We start from the raw sequence: 17379 nt of genomic DNA, 5'->3' as shown, positions 1-17379 counted from the left end.
TGTGTGTGTGTCTGTGTGTGTCTGTGTGGAGAGAGAGCGAGAGAGAGTGATTTCAAGATAAAAATATTTTCATGTAGACATATAGAGAGGACTACAGCATTGATAGATATGTTATCTATCACCTGTAGATATAGGTGTAAATATAGAAGTAAATCAAAATCAAATAATATTACAGCCATAGAAATGGATGAAAATCTGGGATAGAACAGAACACAATGTTTTCTTCAATGAAATTCCATTTTAAAAGGAGACAGAAAAGAGAATCAGAGAATAAAATAGGGTACATTTATCTCCAGGAAAAAATAAAAAATAAAAACTTGAGGGTCAAAGTAAGCAGTCCACTGTAGAATTCAAGTAGGCCAGCTGCTACCACAGATTTTGGCTTAAAAGACCCTATTCCTTATCAAAATATTAAAAGTCTAAACATTAAAAACAACTTAGTTCTATACACATTTAGTTCATTCACGTAGCCATTCAAATACTTATGGCTAAACTATTACATACCAGGCACGGTAATATGACCTGGATATACAAGGAAGAGACTCTAGTACGCACCCTCAAGGAGATCATAGTGAAACGGTGATAAAGCAGCAACGCAAAGTTCAATGTATGAAATGTTAAAGAAGGCTTCATGGATCGTGTCCCACTACTCTGGTAACTTATCAGATTGGCCACTGGGTGAGAGGTTTTCATAACAAGAAAACATAAATACAAAAGAAATAATTTTCAACCAGATTTTTAAATGGAGGAGGAACAGAGAGAAATGAAACTATTTCTTTACCAATTATTCACTCATTTAATTTGCTCTTTCTATACCATATTTGTTTCAGCAGCATTCCAATAACTGAATTTAAATGTAGACTGGGCAAGCCTGTCATGTGAAAAGTTGTAGGTATTTGTAATGTTAAAACTCCACATAAACTTGGATACTTTAATGCTCTATTTAACTTCTAAAGAATAATTCAAATATTATATTGAATTTGCAATAATCTATTAAGTAATTCATGAACAAATTAACCGTGGCATTCACAGTCATTGTACCTTTCAATTTTTTTTCAATACAATATCCAGTTCCTATGATGTGTTTGTGATTACCATTATCATTATCATACTTATGCCCAATATAATAACTGTTAAACAGAAATAGAGTCTTAAAATACCTGAATAGCCATGAAATGGCTTTTGGCTGGTTTGGGGTAAAAACAATCTCAGAGAAACTGGCATTAGTCACCAAAGTGAATTCCAAGTATTTTGACCCTGAGATTCATACCATTTTAGCTAGCGAAACCCTAAGTCGAGAACACAGTTAAGCTATGCCTAGACTTCTGACCCATGGAAACTTTCAGATAATTTAGTACACAGCATAGAAATGCATAACGATTTTGACATTTGGAATTGAGGTACTGGTACAACAACAACAACAAAAATTATTTTAAAATGTGTGAGTAGCTTTGAAACCAGGAAGTTGCTGGAGACTGGAAAAATTTTAAGGAGCATGAGAGGGAAAGCCTACATTCCCTTCAACAGACTGTTAGTTTGAAATCTGGATTTGGAAGATCCTGCCAGGGAGGGTCCAGAAGGAAGGGAGGAACATGTTACTGAAAACTATACGAGGGAAAACCTCTGTTATACAGTGACAAAAGATTTGTAAAACTGTGTCCTGCAGTTATGTGGGAATTTGAATTTATAAATGACAGACTTGGACCTCTAGCTAAATGCCAAAAGTGCTGCCTAGTTTCTTCTTGCTGATTATAGTAACATGCAAAAGGAGAGAGATAAATTTAGGGAAGAATTGCTAAACAAAAAGAAGCAGAACTAGATGACTTTAAAGTTATTGGCTCTCCAGACGGCAAAAGATGCTAAAAGTCATAAGTAACTGCTGGAAATCTGGCATAGAGGAAAGACTGAGGGTGGAACTGTACAACCTTTAGTTAAAACCTTAGAAAGATCAAAATGTTGGAGGATTTAGTCACACTTAGCGTTTTCAAGGGATTAAGGATGTGCCTACAGATTTTTCTCAACCAAAAGCTCAAGGGGTGAAGCTAAAAGTCACAAAAGCTTTTTTGTAGGCTTTAATACCCAATGAAGAAAAACCCATTTCAGAATCATTATGGACCATTCATGCTTACTTTCCCTTTTTTTTTTTTTGAATCAGAATGTTTATAACTGTTGTTCTGTGCCTAACCTGCCATTGTAAGTCAGGAGTGTTGGGACTGATAACTTGTCCCTTTGGTTTTCCAGGTCCACAAATGGAGAAGAATGTGCCCCAGGAGATCTACTTCATAGACTACATCCAGGCCTATCATCTACACCTGGCCTGATTTAGATTTTGGACTCTGAGCTGGCACTGTAATGAAATAAAGCCCTGAGAACACTGGAAGGGGGTAAATATAATTTACATTTCAGACGGTCTTAATTAGTTGGGGGTCAGAGGTGGGCAGATTCCCGCCCCCTGGTGTACTGACCGTGTATAATCATCTCCACTTTAGTGTGGGCAAGAACTAAGAATGTAATGGTATAGTCAATCCATGATTATATTATGATATATAAAACTCTGTATAGGCTGATTCTCCTGCTGGTTTTGCAAAAATAAGTTGTCATGTTTGACTATGACTTGAGGACTAACTTCAGAATCTGAAAGAGACATCTGGCAGACAGCCAGCAAGAAGACGGATTGTGCAGAACTAATTTCTTCCAAAAAAGAATGAGCTTAGAAGAAGATCCTGAGCCTCAGATGGGCGTGTAGTCCCAGTTAACTCACTGTTCACCCTTGTGAGAGCCAGATAACCCAGGCCTGGACCCCTGAGTCACAGGAACTATGAAATAACAAATAGATGTTTTAACCTAAACTTGTGGTAATTTGTTCGTGGCCACAGAAAACTAATGAAACCACCCTCAAAGTGATATTAGGAATCAGTGAATTTTTGATTCAACTTTTTTGATTTATATAGTTAAATGTAAATGCATTTGTTTTAGCAACGTCCAAAAATGTTTTCCTTCAGTATTATCCTTTTGTGAAAGTGAATAATTATCAGTAGAACATTTAAATTTTTTTCAGGTATTTTAAAATGTGTTTATATGTTAAAAATATGAAAAAAATCAAAAAAAATGAGTTGAAAGAGAATTTTGAATATAAAAATAAGGACATTTTACTTATGAAATACTTTTATAGTCTATATGCATTAATCATTATAATCTATCACTCTACAGCTTGGAATGTAGAAATTGACTCTATTCCATAAGTAAGGTTTGCTAAAGAAAAATAATCACATACTGTGAAGTTTGGCTTTGTACTTTTAACATAATGATAAAACAGAACATTTTGACTGAATCACATTAGAAAGACATCAGCAGTACAACTCTTCTACATAATATAATTAGGAGAGCAATGAATAAATAATCCTTTGTTCCTTGATACAAGGTGCTGCTCATTCATTAGTAGAAGGGTCATTTGTAAGCCAATTTTTGTTATTACCCTGAAACGATATTGTTGTTAAATTATGATAAAGGGGAAACCATAAAGTGGGAAAGAATTTTAATGCTCATTATCTTCAGTAGCTAATGAGATGTGCTAATTATATTCTTAAATGATAATGATTTAGTAGCCTTGGCCTAAAGGGCTCACAGAGCAATAACTAGGCAAGTCTCCTTCAATGTGTGTCCACAATGTTGAAAGAGACATAATAACTGAGAGCAATAATTATGCTATGTATACTATTATTCATTAAAAATGTCTATCTACGTTATGTCTGATTTATGTTGTTTTTCCATGTGATACATTTGCATAAAATCTCAGGTACTGAAAATGTGACATAAAAATTTCATGAAGGCTTCACTTCTTGAAGCGTGGTCCCTAGACCCCTGGAAACCTCTGAGACCCTATCAGGAGATGTGTGAGGTTGAAACTATTTTAACAGTACTTCAAAGTTACATTTACTATTTTCACGGTGTTGACAGGGCCATTGACCAAAAAAAAAAAAAGAAAGAAAGAAAAAAATCGTAAGTAAAATTGCTTGTTTCTTAGCATAAATCAAGGAAGTGGCTCCCTACTGTACTAAGAATTATTATAATCTTCAGCATTCTATACTTGCAGGAAAAAGAGACAGACAGAGAGAGAAAAAGAGAGAGAGAGAAAGAAATTACAGAACACCACTTCATAGAAGAGGAAATAACTACTCCATAAAAACATAATACGTGGTAATCCTCACTAGTAAATAAATAGCTCAACTTGACACTCAATACAAACAAAAACCAGTGATATCAAAAGCTAGCAAAGGGCTTCCCTGGTGGCGCAGTGGTTGAGAATCTGCCTGCCAATGCAGGGGACACGGGTTCGAGCCCTGGTCTGGGAAGATCCCACATGCTGCGGAGCGACTGGGCCCGTGAGCCACAATTGCTGAGCCTGCGCGTCTGGAACCTGTGCTCCGCAACAAGAGAGGCCGTGAGAGTGAGAGGCCCGCACACCGCGATGAAGAGTGGCCCCCGCTTGCCACAACTAGAGAAAGCCCTCGCACAGAAACGAAGACCCAACACAGCCAAAAATAAATAAATAATTTTTTTTTTTTAAAGTTAGCAAAAATGTAGATAATGGCCTAACTATATGTTACTGACAGCTGTGAAAAATCTCTACTCGTACCTTGGGGGGAAAAAATGGTATTACTTAGAAAATTTGCTCTTAGCATTTACTCAGAGAGACTTATACAAGTCCACTAAGACAGGAAAAGGATGGAAGGGAGTTGTGTGGAAATCACCCTTATATCCATAACACAGAATGTATTACAACTGTAATGATCTCAGGGGAAAAATCAGTAAAGAAAATATACATCAATTTACTTACGAAAATTTTAGAAACAAAAAATGTGGATTTCAGATACATTTTGTAAACTTGTAGAGAAAAAAAAGGAATTACTGACACAAAATTCAGCTACCTGATTGTTCACGGGAAGAGGGAGGGAAATGAGATCAGAGAGGAGACTGTGGAAGTTCAGCTGGTCAGTGGATAAAGGAATTGTCATTTTACTATTGTTTTTTTAATTCATTATGCTTTTTAAAAGTATTCATTTGTTGATATTAAATATTTTATTTAAAAGTTAAAAAAGGAAGTGACTGAATTATCTATTTCTTTATGGATATGTATGTTCTGCATGAATAATATCTAATAATGCTAGACATGATACACTGCCAGTTCTCTTGCTATGGGTAGACTATGCCATAGTAATGATAACAAGGTACCATGGAGTGTAGCGGTCTACTGTTCTTCATCTCCAGAGTTGCATGTTCTTTCTTTGCAGAGAACATGGTATTCATTCTATTTGGATGAAAAGCTCAACCAGAAGCTTTCCTCTTCTTTTTTTTCTTTTTTTTAAACTGAGTTTCTATCATTTATAAATGTAAAATTCCATCCACTACTAAGAGATGAAGCAATGTTTTCAAATTGTGTCGTTCAAAGAGGATGGCAGAAGTATACGAAATCAGTTCACAATGTTCCCCATGAATGTTTCCTCCAGTTCTTAAAACTTATTATAATTCCAAAATATTTTGGTCAAACTGACTCTCACTTTTCAGTGGAGAGATAAGGTAATTGAGGTAATGAATTTTAAAGCTGAGAAAACAGGAAAACTTTTATGGCATGATGTGGAGAAATACACTAGTAATGTTCAAACAAGTCACTTTGTAATCCAATTTTCCGTTCTTGTGTGAGTCTAAGAGGACATGGAAAGGCAATATGAGGAATACTCCATTATATTTCTCCTCTTATGTCACATTTAAGCAAAAGTCACATTTTTTCACGGATCATTCAAAGGCAATAGAAACTTCTATATGAAAACTATACTACTGGGAAAAAAATGACCTCGAAGAAGAGATGTCATGTATTTTCTTGTTCTATTAACTACATTATGATAAAGATGCGATCTTTATAATCAACAATTTTAATTGTCCAGAAAATTCTTCCCAAATTAATGATTTTTAAAGAGTTATCAGTACCCCTTATCCCCTCTGTTACTTTGCCTTATTCTCTCTGTTATTTTGTAAACCTACCCATTGAATTTGACATTTGATCTCTGTTTTACTACAAATGTAACTAGTATTTTTTTCCTGAGCATTTTTCATGTTTCAATTGGGATCAAAAAACTATCCTTCTGCTTGCTATATGCTGGAGAAGGGGACTTAATAATTTTCATCAGATGTGAGCTCTTTCATTATTTACTACTGCCTGAGAAAAAGGTCATGGTTCTTTTAATTTTCATTACCTAACTATAAAAATATAAACATATAACAGTAGGTAGAATCAATTGTATATTAAGTCTACTGATTCAGAGGTAAATCATAAAAGCATATTTCTTTTTTAACCTAAATATTTATTTAAAAAATGTAATTAACAGCAATGCAAAAATGCTCAAAACGCAATCAATTAAAATAATGCTTTATAAAGTCTTATTATCTTAACTTAATATAACGTGATAGTCTGTCTGGACTGTTTAGAAGACTTAATGCTAATTAAAGATATGATAATCCTCAGGCTTAAATGCTATGACCAAACCATCAATATTCAATGAAATAGTGAAAGTTGCCAGTGATGCTGCTGCTAATTGTGACCTATTTGCTAGTTTGCATATTAAATCGTTTAGAAGTCCTTAATCAAAAAGTGCTTTAAAATTACCTCAAGGAATAAAATTTTTAAATACTAATGTAATTATTCCACAATCACTTCAGCAAAGAATTTTTGAGTTGTGAATGACTGCCCTTAAAGAGAAATACAACAGGAGTTAAATATGAAAAAACTTAATTTAATAGTGTATCTATCAACGTAATATCAAAATTTTCACCACCTATATTATGTTAATTCTAGAATTAACTAGATTGCTCTCCCTTAGACCACATAAACCTGGCAGTTGGTAATATACTTATTTTAATGATTATATGTGACATCAAAAAAAGAGACACAAAACAACAATGACAACAAACTCTAAAATAGATCTTGTTAGGTATCTAAAATTTTCTGAATGATTGAATCCATTATTTGATAATTATTTATTCTAAAAAAATTCACACAGATAGCATAAGTCCTATATTTTTCAATTTCCAGATACCTGGCATTAAAAAAATGTGTGGCTTTACAGTAACACAATGAAGCTTTTTGTCAGGCATGGGGATATGTGTATGCTCTGCAGGCATGTGAGCTGAGATATTCATCAGTCAGAGCTGAAATTCTCCATTTCACTAGTTGACAAATCTACTGGGATGTCTAGTTCTCCCAAGAATAATTTGCTAGTGATAAGAAGAAAGATATGAAGAAAAGAAGACTGATATCAGGATATATTGGGAGAGTGTTAAAAGAGAAGCCTGTGTAACTTGAAGATAGTATCTAAATAAGCCCAGTTCAATCTAAGACAAATGTTACATTACCCAAAATTTACCTAAGCAAAGACAGCATCTGTCATTTACATTGCATGATATTTAACATGCAACTTTGAAGTTAAATTTATTTCGTATTGACTTTTTAACGTTTATGCCCTTTTCTCTAGCCATCAGCTCTCTATTAGAGATGATATTTCCGAAAATAGGAAATTTTTTTTTTGGCTTGTTTTTTGGTAATGTATAGAAAGGAGAGTTCTTCATTAATAAAACTACATTATAAAAAGGCAAGAGAAAAAAGTCCAAGGAAAGAGAAGAAATCCCCTCCCTTTTTTCCTCGATGAATGCTACTCATGTTTTTCCTTGTGTGGAAAATAAAATGAAACACTCTAGAAAAAACTATCTCTTTAAGAACAGAGGTGCAGTTTTCTAATTAACCCAATATATACTATTTCTGTTTGACAGAACAAATATTCAGAATAAAATACCAGTTTATTTTAGAATGCCTAGGGAAATAAGGTGCAGGAGGGATGCAATAGGTTATAGAAAGTGAAGAATATGGAATTAATCTGAGGCTGGAGGGGGTGTAAAAATTAAAATATATATATATACACAATATATAGAAAGTTAAGCTTATTTCTAATATGCTTATGCCTTACAATTCATAAAAAATAAAACAAAAAAAATAAATACTGAAATAAATTCTATTATTTTATCTTTGTACAAAATCAGTTGACATGAGTGACTGCCAAAGCTCATAAATCCCTCCTTAAACACCACTGTTATTGGAAACAAAAGCCTAGAGAATATTTCATGCAGGGGAATAATGAGACATGTTTGCAGTCTAAAAATTTCCCTGGTTAACAATTTGGGATTGAGGGAATAAGAAATGAACACAGGAAAATTAGTTAGACTATGGTCATAACATAGAAAAAATATATCTATATAAGGTTTAAGTGAACACAGTGGAAAGGAAGAGGGGAAGACATATGTGAGCAATATTTAGAGGTACAATGTATCAACACAAGGTTAAATAAGTTAATAGAGGGGGTGTGAGCTGGAAGATGTGTCACTATCCTTCAGATTTTTGTCTTATAAATATAAATAAGGAGTCAGGACCCTCAAGATGGTGGAGGAGTAAGACATGGAGATCACCTTCCGCCCAACAAATACATCAGAAATACATCTACATGTGGAACAACTCCTACAGAACACCTACTGAACGCTGGCAGAAGACCTCAGACTTCCTAAAAGGCAAGAAACTCCCCACGTACCTGGGTAGGGCAAAAGGAAAAAGGAAAAACAGAGACAAAAAATAAGGACGGGACCTGCACCTCTGGGAAGGAGCTGTGAAGGAGGAAAGGTTTCCACACACTAGGAAGCCCCTTCAATTGTGGAGATGGGGGGTGGGCAGGGGGAAGCTGCGGAGCCACGGAGGAGAGCGCAGCAACAGGGGTTCAGGGGGCAAAGCGGAGAGATTCCCGCACGGAGGATCGGTGCCGAGCAGCACTCACCAGCCCGAGAGGCTTGTCTGCTCACCTGCCGGGGCGGGCGGGGCTGGGAGCTGAGGCTCGGGCTTCGGAGGTCGGATCGCAGGGAGAGGACTGGGGTTGGCAGCGTGAACACAGCCTAAAGGGGGCTTAGTGCGCCACAGCTACCTGGGAGGGAGTCTGGGAAAAAGTCTGGACCTGCCTAAGAGGCAAGAGACCATTGTTTCGGGGTGCGCGAGGAGAGGGGATTCAGAGTACCACCTAAATGAGCTCCAGAGATGGGCGCAAGCTGCGGCTATCAGTGTGGACATCAGAGACAGGCATGAGATGCTAAGGCTGCTGCGGCAGCCACCAAGAAGCCTGTGTGCAAGCACAGGTCACTATCCACACCTCCCCTCCTGGGAGCCTATGCAGCCCGCCACTGCCAGGGTCCCTTGATCCAGGGAAAACTTCCCCGGGAGAACACAGGGCGCGCCTCAGGCTGTTGTAACATCACGCTGGCCTCTGCCACACCAGGCTCGCCCTGCATTCTGTACCCCTCCCTCCCTCTGGCCTGAGCCAGAGCCCCCAAATCAGCTGCTCCTTTAACCCCATCCTGTCTGAACGAAGAACAGATGCCCTCAGGCGACCTACATGCAGAAGCGGAGCCAAATCCAAAGCTGAACCCCAGGAGCTGTGCAAATAAAGAAGAGGAAGGGAAATCTCTCCCAGCAGCCTCAGAGGCAGTGGATTAAATTTCCATAATCAACTTGATGTACCCTGCATCTGTGGAATACCTGAATAGACAATGAAGCATCCCAAAACTGAGGCGGGGTCCTTTGGGAGCAGCTGTAGACTTGGGGTTTGCTTTCTGTGTCTAAATTTTTTCTGCTTTTATATTTAGCTTTGCTTACTATTTAGAGCTTATTATCATTGGTAGATTTGTTTATTGATATGGTTGCTCTCTTCCTGTTTTTATATGTTTATACATATATATATATATTTTTTTTCCTTTTTCTCTTTTTGTGAGAGTGTATGTGTATGCTTCTTTGTGTGATTTTGTCTGTACAGGTTTGCTTTCACCATTTGTCCTAGGGTTCTTTCTGTACATATATTTTTAGTACAGTTTTAAGTACTTGTTATCATTGGTGGATTTGTCATTGGTTTGGGTGCTCTCTTATTTCTTTTTTTATTACTTTTTTATTTTTAATAATATTTAATTTTTTCATTTTTTATTTTAATACTTTTTAATTTAATTTAATTTTATTTTATTTTATTTATTTCTTTTTTTTTCTTTTCTCCCTTTTTCTTCTGAGCTGTGTGGCTGACAGGGTCTTGTTACTCCAGCCTCCTGTCAAGCCTGAGCCTCTGAGGGGGGAGAGCCGAGTTCAGGACACTGGACCACAGAGATCTCCCGGCCCCTTGTAATATCAATCAGCAAGAGCTCTCCCAGAGAACTCTGTCTCAACGCTAAGACCAAGCTCCACTCAATGATCAGCAAACTCCAGTGATGGACACCCCATGCCAAACAACTAGCAAGACAGAAGCACAACCCCACCCATTAGCAGTGAGGCTGCCTAAACCTTAATAAGTTCACAGACATCCCAAAACACACCACCGTATGCAGTCTTGCACACCAGAAACACAAGATCCAGCCTTATCCATCAGAACACAGGCAACAGTCCCCTCACCAGGAAGCCTGCACAACCCACTGAACCAACATGACCCACTGGGGGCAGACACCAAAAACAACGGGAACTATGAAACTGCAGCCTGTGAAAAGGAGACCCCAAACACAGTAAGTTAAGCAAAATGAGAAGACAGAGAAATATGCAGCAGATGAAGAAGCAAGGTAAAAACCCACCAGACCAAACAAATGAAGAGGAAATAGGCAGTATACCTGAAAAAGAATTCAGAATAATAATAGTAAAGATGATCCAAAATCTTGGAAATAAAATGGAGAAAATACAAGAAACGTTTAACAAGGAACTAGAAGAACTAAAGAGCAAACAAACAATGAGGAATGACACAATAAATGAAATAAAAAGTTCTCTAGAAGGAATCAATAGCAGAAGAACTGAGGAAGAAGAACGGATAAGTGACCTGGAACATAAAATAGTGGAAATAATTACCTCAGAGCAGAATAAAGAAAAAACAATGAAAAGAATTGAAGACAGTCTCAGAGGCCTCTGGGACAATATTAAACGCACCAACATTTGAATTATAGCGGTTCCAGAAGAAGCAAAGAAAAAGAAAGGGGCTGAGAAAATATTTGAAGAGATTATAGTTGAAAACTTCCCTAATATGGGAAAGGGAATAGTCAATCAAGTCCAGGAAACGCAGACAGTCCTATACAAGATAAATCCAAGGAGAAATAGGCCAAAACACATATTAATCAAATATCAAAAATTAAAAACAAAGCAAAAATATTGAAAACAGCAAGGGAAAAGCAACAAATAACATACAAGGGAATCCCCATAAGGTTAACAGCTGATCTTTCAGCAGAAACTCTGCAAGCCAGAGAGAGTGGGAGGACATATTTAAAATGATAAAAGGGAAAAACCTACAACCAAAATTACTCTACACATAAAGGATCACTTTCAGATTTGATGGAGGAATTAAAAAATTACAGACAAGCAAAAGCTAAGAGAATTCAGCCCCAGCAAACCAGCTTTACAACAAATGCTAAAGGAACTTAGCTAGGCAGGAAAAACAAGAGAAGGAAAAGGCCTACAATAACAAACCCAAAACAGTTAAGAAAATGGTAATAGGAACATACTTATCGATAATTACCTTAAACGTAAATGGATTAAATGCTCCAACCGAAAGACAAAGGGTGGCTGAATGGATACAAAAACAAGACCTGAATATATGCTGTCTACAAGAGATTGACTTCAGACCTAGGCACACACACAGACTGAAAGTGAGGGGATGGAAAAAATATTCCATGCAAATGGAAATCAAAAGAAAGCTGGAGTAGCAATTCTCATATCAGACACAATAGACTTTAAAATAAAGACTCTTACAAGAGACAAAGAAGGACACTACACAATGATCAAGGGATCAATCCAAGAGGAAGATATAACAATTGTAAATATTTATGCACCCAACATAGGAGCACCTCAATACATAAGGCAAATGTTAACAGCCATAAAAAGGGAAATCGACAGTAACACAATAATAGTAGGGGACTTTAACACCCAACTTTCACCAATGGACAGATCATCCAAAATGAAAATAAATAAGGAAACACAAGTTTTAAATGACACATTAAACAAGATGGACTTAACATATTTATAGGACATTCCATCTAAAAGCAACAGAATACACTTTCTTCTCAAGTGCTCATGGAACATTCTCCAGGACACATTATATCTTGGGTCACAAATCAAGCCTTGGTAAATTTAAGAAAATTGAAACCATATCAAGTATCTTTTATGACCACAACGCTGTAAGACTAGATATCAACTACAGGAAGAAAAAAAAAAAAAACTGTAGAAAATACAAACACATGGAGGCTAAACAATATACTACTAAATAACCAAGAGATGACTGAAGAAATCAAAGAGGAAATCAAAAAATACCTAGAAACAAATGACAATGAAAACACGATGACCCAAAACCTATGGGATGCAGCAAAAGCAGTTCTAACAAGGAAGTTTACAGCAATACAGTCCTACTTCAAGAAACAAGAAAAATCTTAAATAAACAACCTAAGCTTACACCTAAAGCAATTATAGAAAGAAAAACCCAAAAAAACCCAAAGTTAGCAGAAGGAAAGAAATCATAAAGATCAGATCAGAAATAAATGAAAAAGAAATGAAGGAAATGATAGCAAAGATCAATACAACTAAAAACTTGTTCTTTGAAAAGATAAACAAAACTGATAAACCATTAGCCAGACTGATCAAGAAAAAAAGGGAAAAGAATCAAATCAATAGAATTAGAAATGAAAGAGGAGAAGTCACAACACACTGCAGAAATACAAAGGATCATAAGAGATTACTACAAGCAACTATATGTCTATAAAATGGAAAACCTGGAAAAAATGGACAAATTCTTAGAAAAGGACAACCTTCTGAGACTGAACCAGGAAGAAACAGAAAATATAAACAGACCAATCACAAGCACTGAAATTGAAACTGTGATTAAAAATCTTCCAACAAACAAAAGCTCAGGACCAGATGGCTTCACAGGCGAATTCTATCAAATATTAAGAGAAGAGCTAACACCTGTCCTTCTCAAACTCTTCCAAAATATAACAGAGGGAGAAACACTCCCAAACTCATTCTAAGAGGCCACCATCACCCTTATACCAAAAGCAGACAAAGATGTCACAAAGAAAGAAAACTACAGGCCAATATCACTGATGAACATAGATGCAAAAATCCTCAATAGAATACGAGCAACAGAATCCACCAGCACAATAAATCATCATACACCATGATCAAGTGGGGTTTATCCCAGGAATTCAAGGATTCTTCAGTATATGCAAATCAATCAATGTGATACACCATATTAACAAACTGAAGAATAAAAATCATATGATCATCTCAACAGATGCCAAAAAAGCTTTTGACAAAATTCAACACCCATATATCATAAAAACTCTCCAGAGAGTAGGCATAGAGGGAACTTACCTCAACATAATAAAGGCCATAAATGACAAACCCACAGCCAACATTGTTCTCAATGGTGAAAAACTGAAACCATTTCCACTAAGATAAGGAACAAGACAAGGTTGCCCACTCTCACTACTATTATTCAACATAGTTTTGGAAGTTTTAGCCAGGGCAATGAGAGAAGAAAAAGAAATAAAAGGAATCCAAGTCGGAAAAGAAGTAAAACGGGGACTGCTTGCAGATGACATGATACTATACACAGAGAATCCTAAAGATCTACCAGAAAACTACTAGAGCTAATCAATGAATTTGGTAAAGTAACAGGATACAAAATTAAAGCACAAAAATCTCTTGCATTCCTATACACTAATGATGAAAAATCTGAAAGAGAAATTAAGGAAACACTCCCATTTACCACTGAAACAAAAAGAATAGAATACCTCGGAATAAACCTACCTAAGGTTTATTCATACAAAAGACCTGTATGCAGAAAAGTAAAACACACTTAAGAAAGAGATTAAAGATGTTATAAACAAATGGAGAGATATACCACGTTCTTAGACTGGAAGCATCAACACTGTGAAAATGACTCTACTACCCAAGGCAAGCTACATATTCAGTGGAATCCCTATCAAACTACCAATGGCATTTTTCATAGAACTAGAACACAAAATTTCACAACTTGTATGGAAACACAAAAGACCCTGAATGGCTAAAGCAATCTTGAGAAAGAAAAACGGAGGTGGCGGAATCAGGCTCCCTGACTTCAGACTATACTACAAAGCTACAGTAATCAAGACAGTATGGTACTGGCACAAAAACAGAAAAATATAGATCAATGAAACAGGATAGAAAGCCTAGTGATAAGCCCAGGCACATATGGTCACCTTATCTTTGATAAAGGAGACAAGAATATGCAATGGAGAAAAGACAGCCTCTTTAATAAGTGGTGCTGGGAAAACTGGACAGCTACATGTAAAAGAATGAAATTAGAACACTCCCTAACACCATACACAAAAATAAACTCAAAATGGATTAAAGACCTAAATGTAAGGCTAGACACTATCGAACTCTTAGAGGAAAATATAGGCAGAACACTGTATGACATAAATCACAGCAAGATCTTTTTTGACCCACCTCCTAGAGAAAGGGAAATAAAAACAAAAATAAACAAATGGTACCTAATGAAACTTAAAAGCTTTTGCACAGCAAAGGAAACCATAAATAAGACGAAAAGTCAACCCTCAGAATGGGAGAAAATATTTGCAAATGAAGCAACTGACAAAGGATTAATCTCCAAATTATACAAGCAGCTCATGCAGCTCAATATCAAAAAAACAAACAACCAAATCCAAAAATAGGCAGAAGACCTAAATAGACATTTCTCCAAAGAACATATACAGATTGCCAAAAAACACATGAAAGCATGCTCAACATCACTAATCATTACAGAAATGCAAATCAAAACTACAATGTGCTATCACCTCACACCAGTCAGAATGACCATCATCAAAAAGTCTACAAACAATAAATACTGGAGAGGGTGTGGAGAAAAGGGAACACTCTTGCACTGTTGGTGGGAATGTAAATTGATACAGCCACTATGGAGAACAATATGGAGGTTCCTTAGAAAACTAAAAATAGAATGACCATATGACCCAGGAATCCCACTACTGGGCATATACCCAGAGAAACCATAATTCAGAAAGAGTCATGTACCACAATGTTCACTGCTGCACTATTTACAATAGCCAGGACATGGAAGCAACCTAAGTGGCCATCGACAGATGAATGGATAAAGAAGATGTGGCACACATATTCAATGGAATATTACTCAGCCATAAAAAGAAACGAAATTGAGTTATTTGTAGTGAGGTGGATGGACCTAGAGTCTGTCATACAGAGTGAAGTAAGTCAGAAAGAGAACAAAAAATCTAAAGTCTAAAAAAAAAAAAAAAAAAAAAAGTTTGTGATGAACCTAGGGGCAGGACAGGAATAAAGACGCAGACATAGAGAATGGACTTGAGGACACGGGGAGGGGGAAGGGTAAGCTGGAACAAAGTGAGAGAGTGGTATGGACATATATACACTACCGAATGTAAAATAGCTAGCTAGTGGGAAGCAGCCGCATAGCACAGGGAGATCAGTTCAGTGTTTTGTGACCAACTAGAGGGGTGGGATAGGGAGGGTGGGATGGAGACGCAAGAGGGAGCAGATATGGGCATATATATGTAAGTATAGCTGATTCACTTTGTTATAAAGCAGAAACTAACACACCATTGTAAAGCAATTGTACTCCAATAAAGATGTTAAAAAATAAAACAAAATTAAAAATATATATAAATAAGTAAAGGGAACTTTAGTAATAAAGGATTATGGAAGAAAATAAGACATATGATTGGGAGTAGTAAGGAAATCCGAATATAGACACTTATAAGCTACCAGTCTGTAGTATTTTGTTACGGCAGCATCAAAGGATGAAGACAGAAAACTGGTGTCAAGAAGTGGGTGTGCTGCTGCAACAAATACCGGATAATGTGGAAGCTGCTTTGGAGCTGGATAGAGGTCGAGGCTGAGAGACTTTGGAGGTACATACAAGGAAAAACCTACATTGCCATGAACAGACTTTAAAGACAATTCTGGTGAGAGCCCGGAAGGAAAAGCGGAGAGCTTAGAGAGAGCCTCCGTCTTCTGAAAGAATACCTGAGGAATTGTGGTCAGAATGTTGGTAGGAATATGGACAGTAAAGGGCATTCTGATGAGGTCTCAGATGGAAATGAGAACCATGTTACTGGACTACAGAGGAAAAAGCATGTTTATTATAAAGTGGCAAAGAACTTGGCTAAACTGTATTCATGTTCTAGTATGCTGTGGAAGATTAATCTTGTGAGTGATGAAATGGGATACTTGGCTGAGGAAATATCTAAGAACAATGTTGGAGGTGTGGATTGGTTTCTCTTGAAAACTTATAGTGACATTCAGGAACAGAGAAATGACTTAAAGACATACTTGTTAATCAAAAGGTGAGCAGAACTTAACAATTTGGAAAATTCTCAGCCTATCCATGTTGCAAAAAATGAGAAAGCATGTGAAGAAGAGAACACTAAGGGTATGGCCAAGTGACCATTTGATAAGGAGATTAATTTGGGTGTGAAGCATGGATTTAATGAGCCACTTCAACGGGAAAACAGCCAGTTTGTACTGAAGGGGAAAGAGACAGACAGGAAGATCTTTGTTCTTAGATTTTGCAGGCTGGAACCATGGAGCTATTTGGCTGTGAATGTGCACCATTCTTCAACACAAGGGAAGAAGGACCCCAAAGGTGATTCAGAGTTCATCAGGGCTTCCTCCTCAGTTTCAAAATCTTTGCACAGCAGGAAAAAAAAAAAAAAAATCTATGGATCTATGGAACGTGTGAAGATATTTGTAAATCGTATATCTAAAAAAAGTTAATATCCAAAATACACAAAGAACTCATACAACTCAACTGCAAAAAAGAAAAAAAAATCAACCCAATTAAAAAATGAGCAAAGGAACTGAATAGACATTTTTTCAAAAAACTCCAAAAAACAAAACAAAACCCAAATGACCAACAAGTACATGAAAAGGTGTTCAACATCATTAATCATCAGAGAAATGCAAAATTAAATGAAAATCACAATTAGATGTCACCTCATACCTGTTAGAATGGCTGTCATCAAAAAGGCAAGAAGAGATAAGTGTTGGGGAAGATGTGGAGAAAAGGGAATCCTTGTGGTCTCTTTTTTATGGAATATAAATTGGTACAGCCACTATAGAAACAGTATGGAGGTTCCTCAGAAATTTAAAAATACAACTACTGTATCCAGCAATCCCACTGCTGGGTATATATTCAAAGGAAATGAAAATAGGATCTGGAAGAAATAGGTGCTTCCCAAGTTCACTGTAGCATT

At 36.5% G+C, this 17379-nt stretch overlaps 1 protein-coding gene and 1 long non-coding RNA gene across 8 annotated transcripts in view; one reads left to right on the top strand and one right to left on the bottom strand.

Annotated features, from left to right (window-relative positions):
* CDH18 (cadherin 18) overlaps positions 1-17379 on the bottom strand; it is a 988723-nt gene that overhangs the window by 701785 nt on the left and 269559 nt on the right. The window lies entirely within an intron of this gene.
* Positions 2349-4555, top strand: LOC309658648. Its single transcript, XR_014262353.1, has 2 exons — positions 2349-2384; positions 2563-4555. It is a non-coding gene; the product is annotated as an uncharacterized lncRNA (long non-coding RNA).

This window comes from Balaenoptera physalus (genome assembly GCF_965194825.1).
Source record: "Balaenoptera physalus genome assembly, chromosome: 3".
NCBI classification, from domain to species: Eukaryota; Metazoa; Chordata; class Mammalia; order Artiodactyla; family Balaenopteridae; genus Balaenoptera; species Balaenoptera physalus.
The sequence above is the reverse complement of the archived record's forward strand: the minus strand, read 5'-3'. Positions and strand labels throughout refer to the sequence as shown.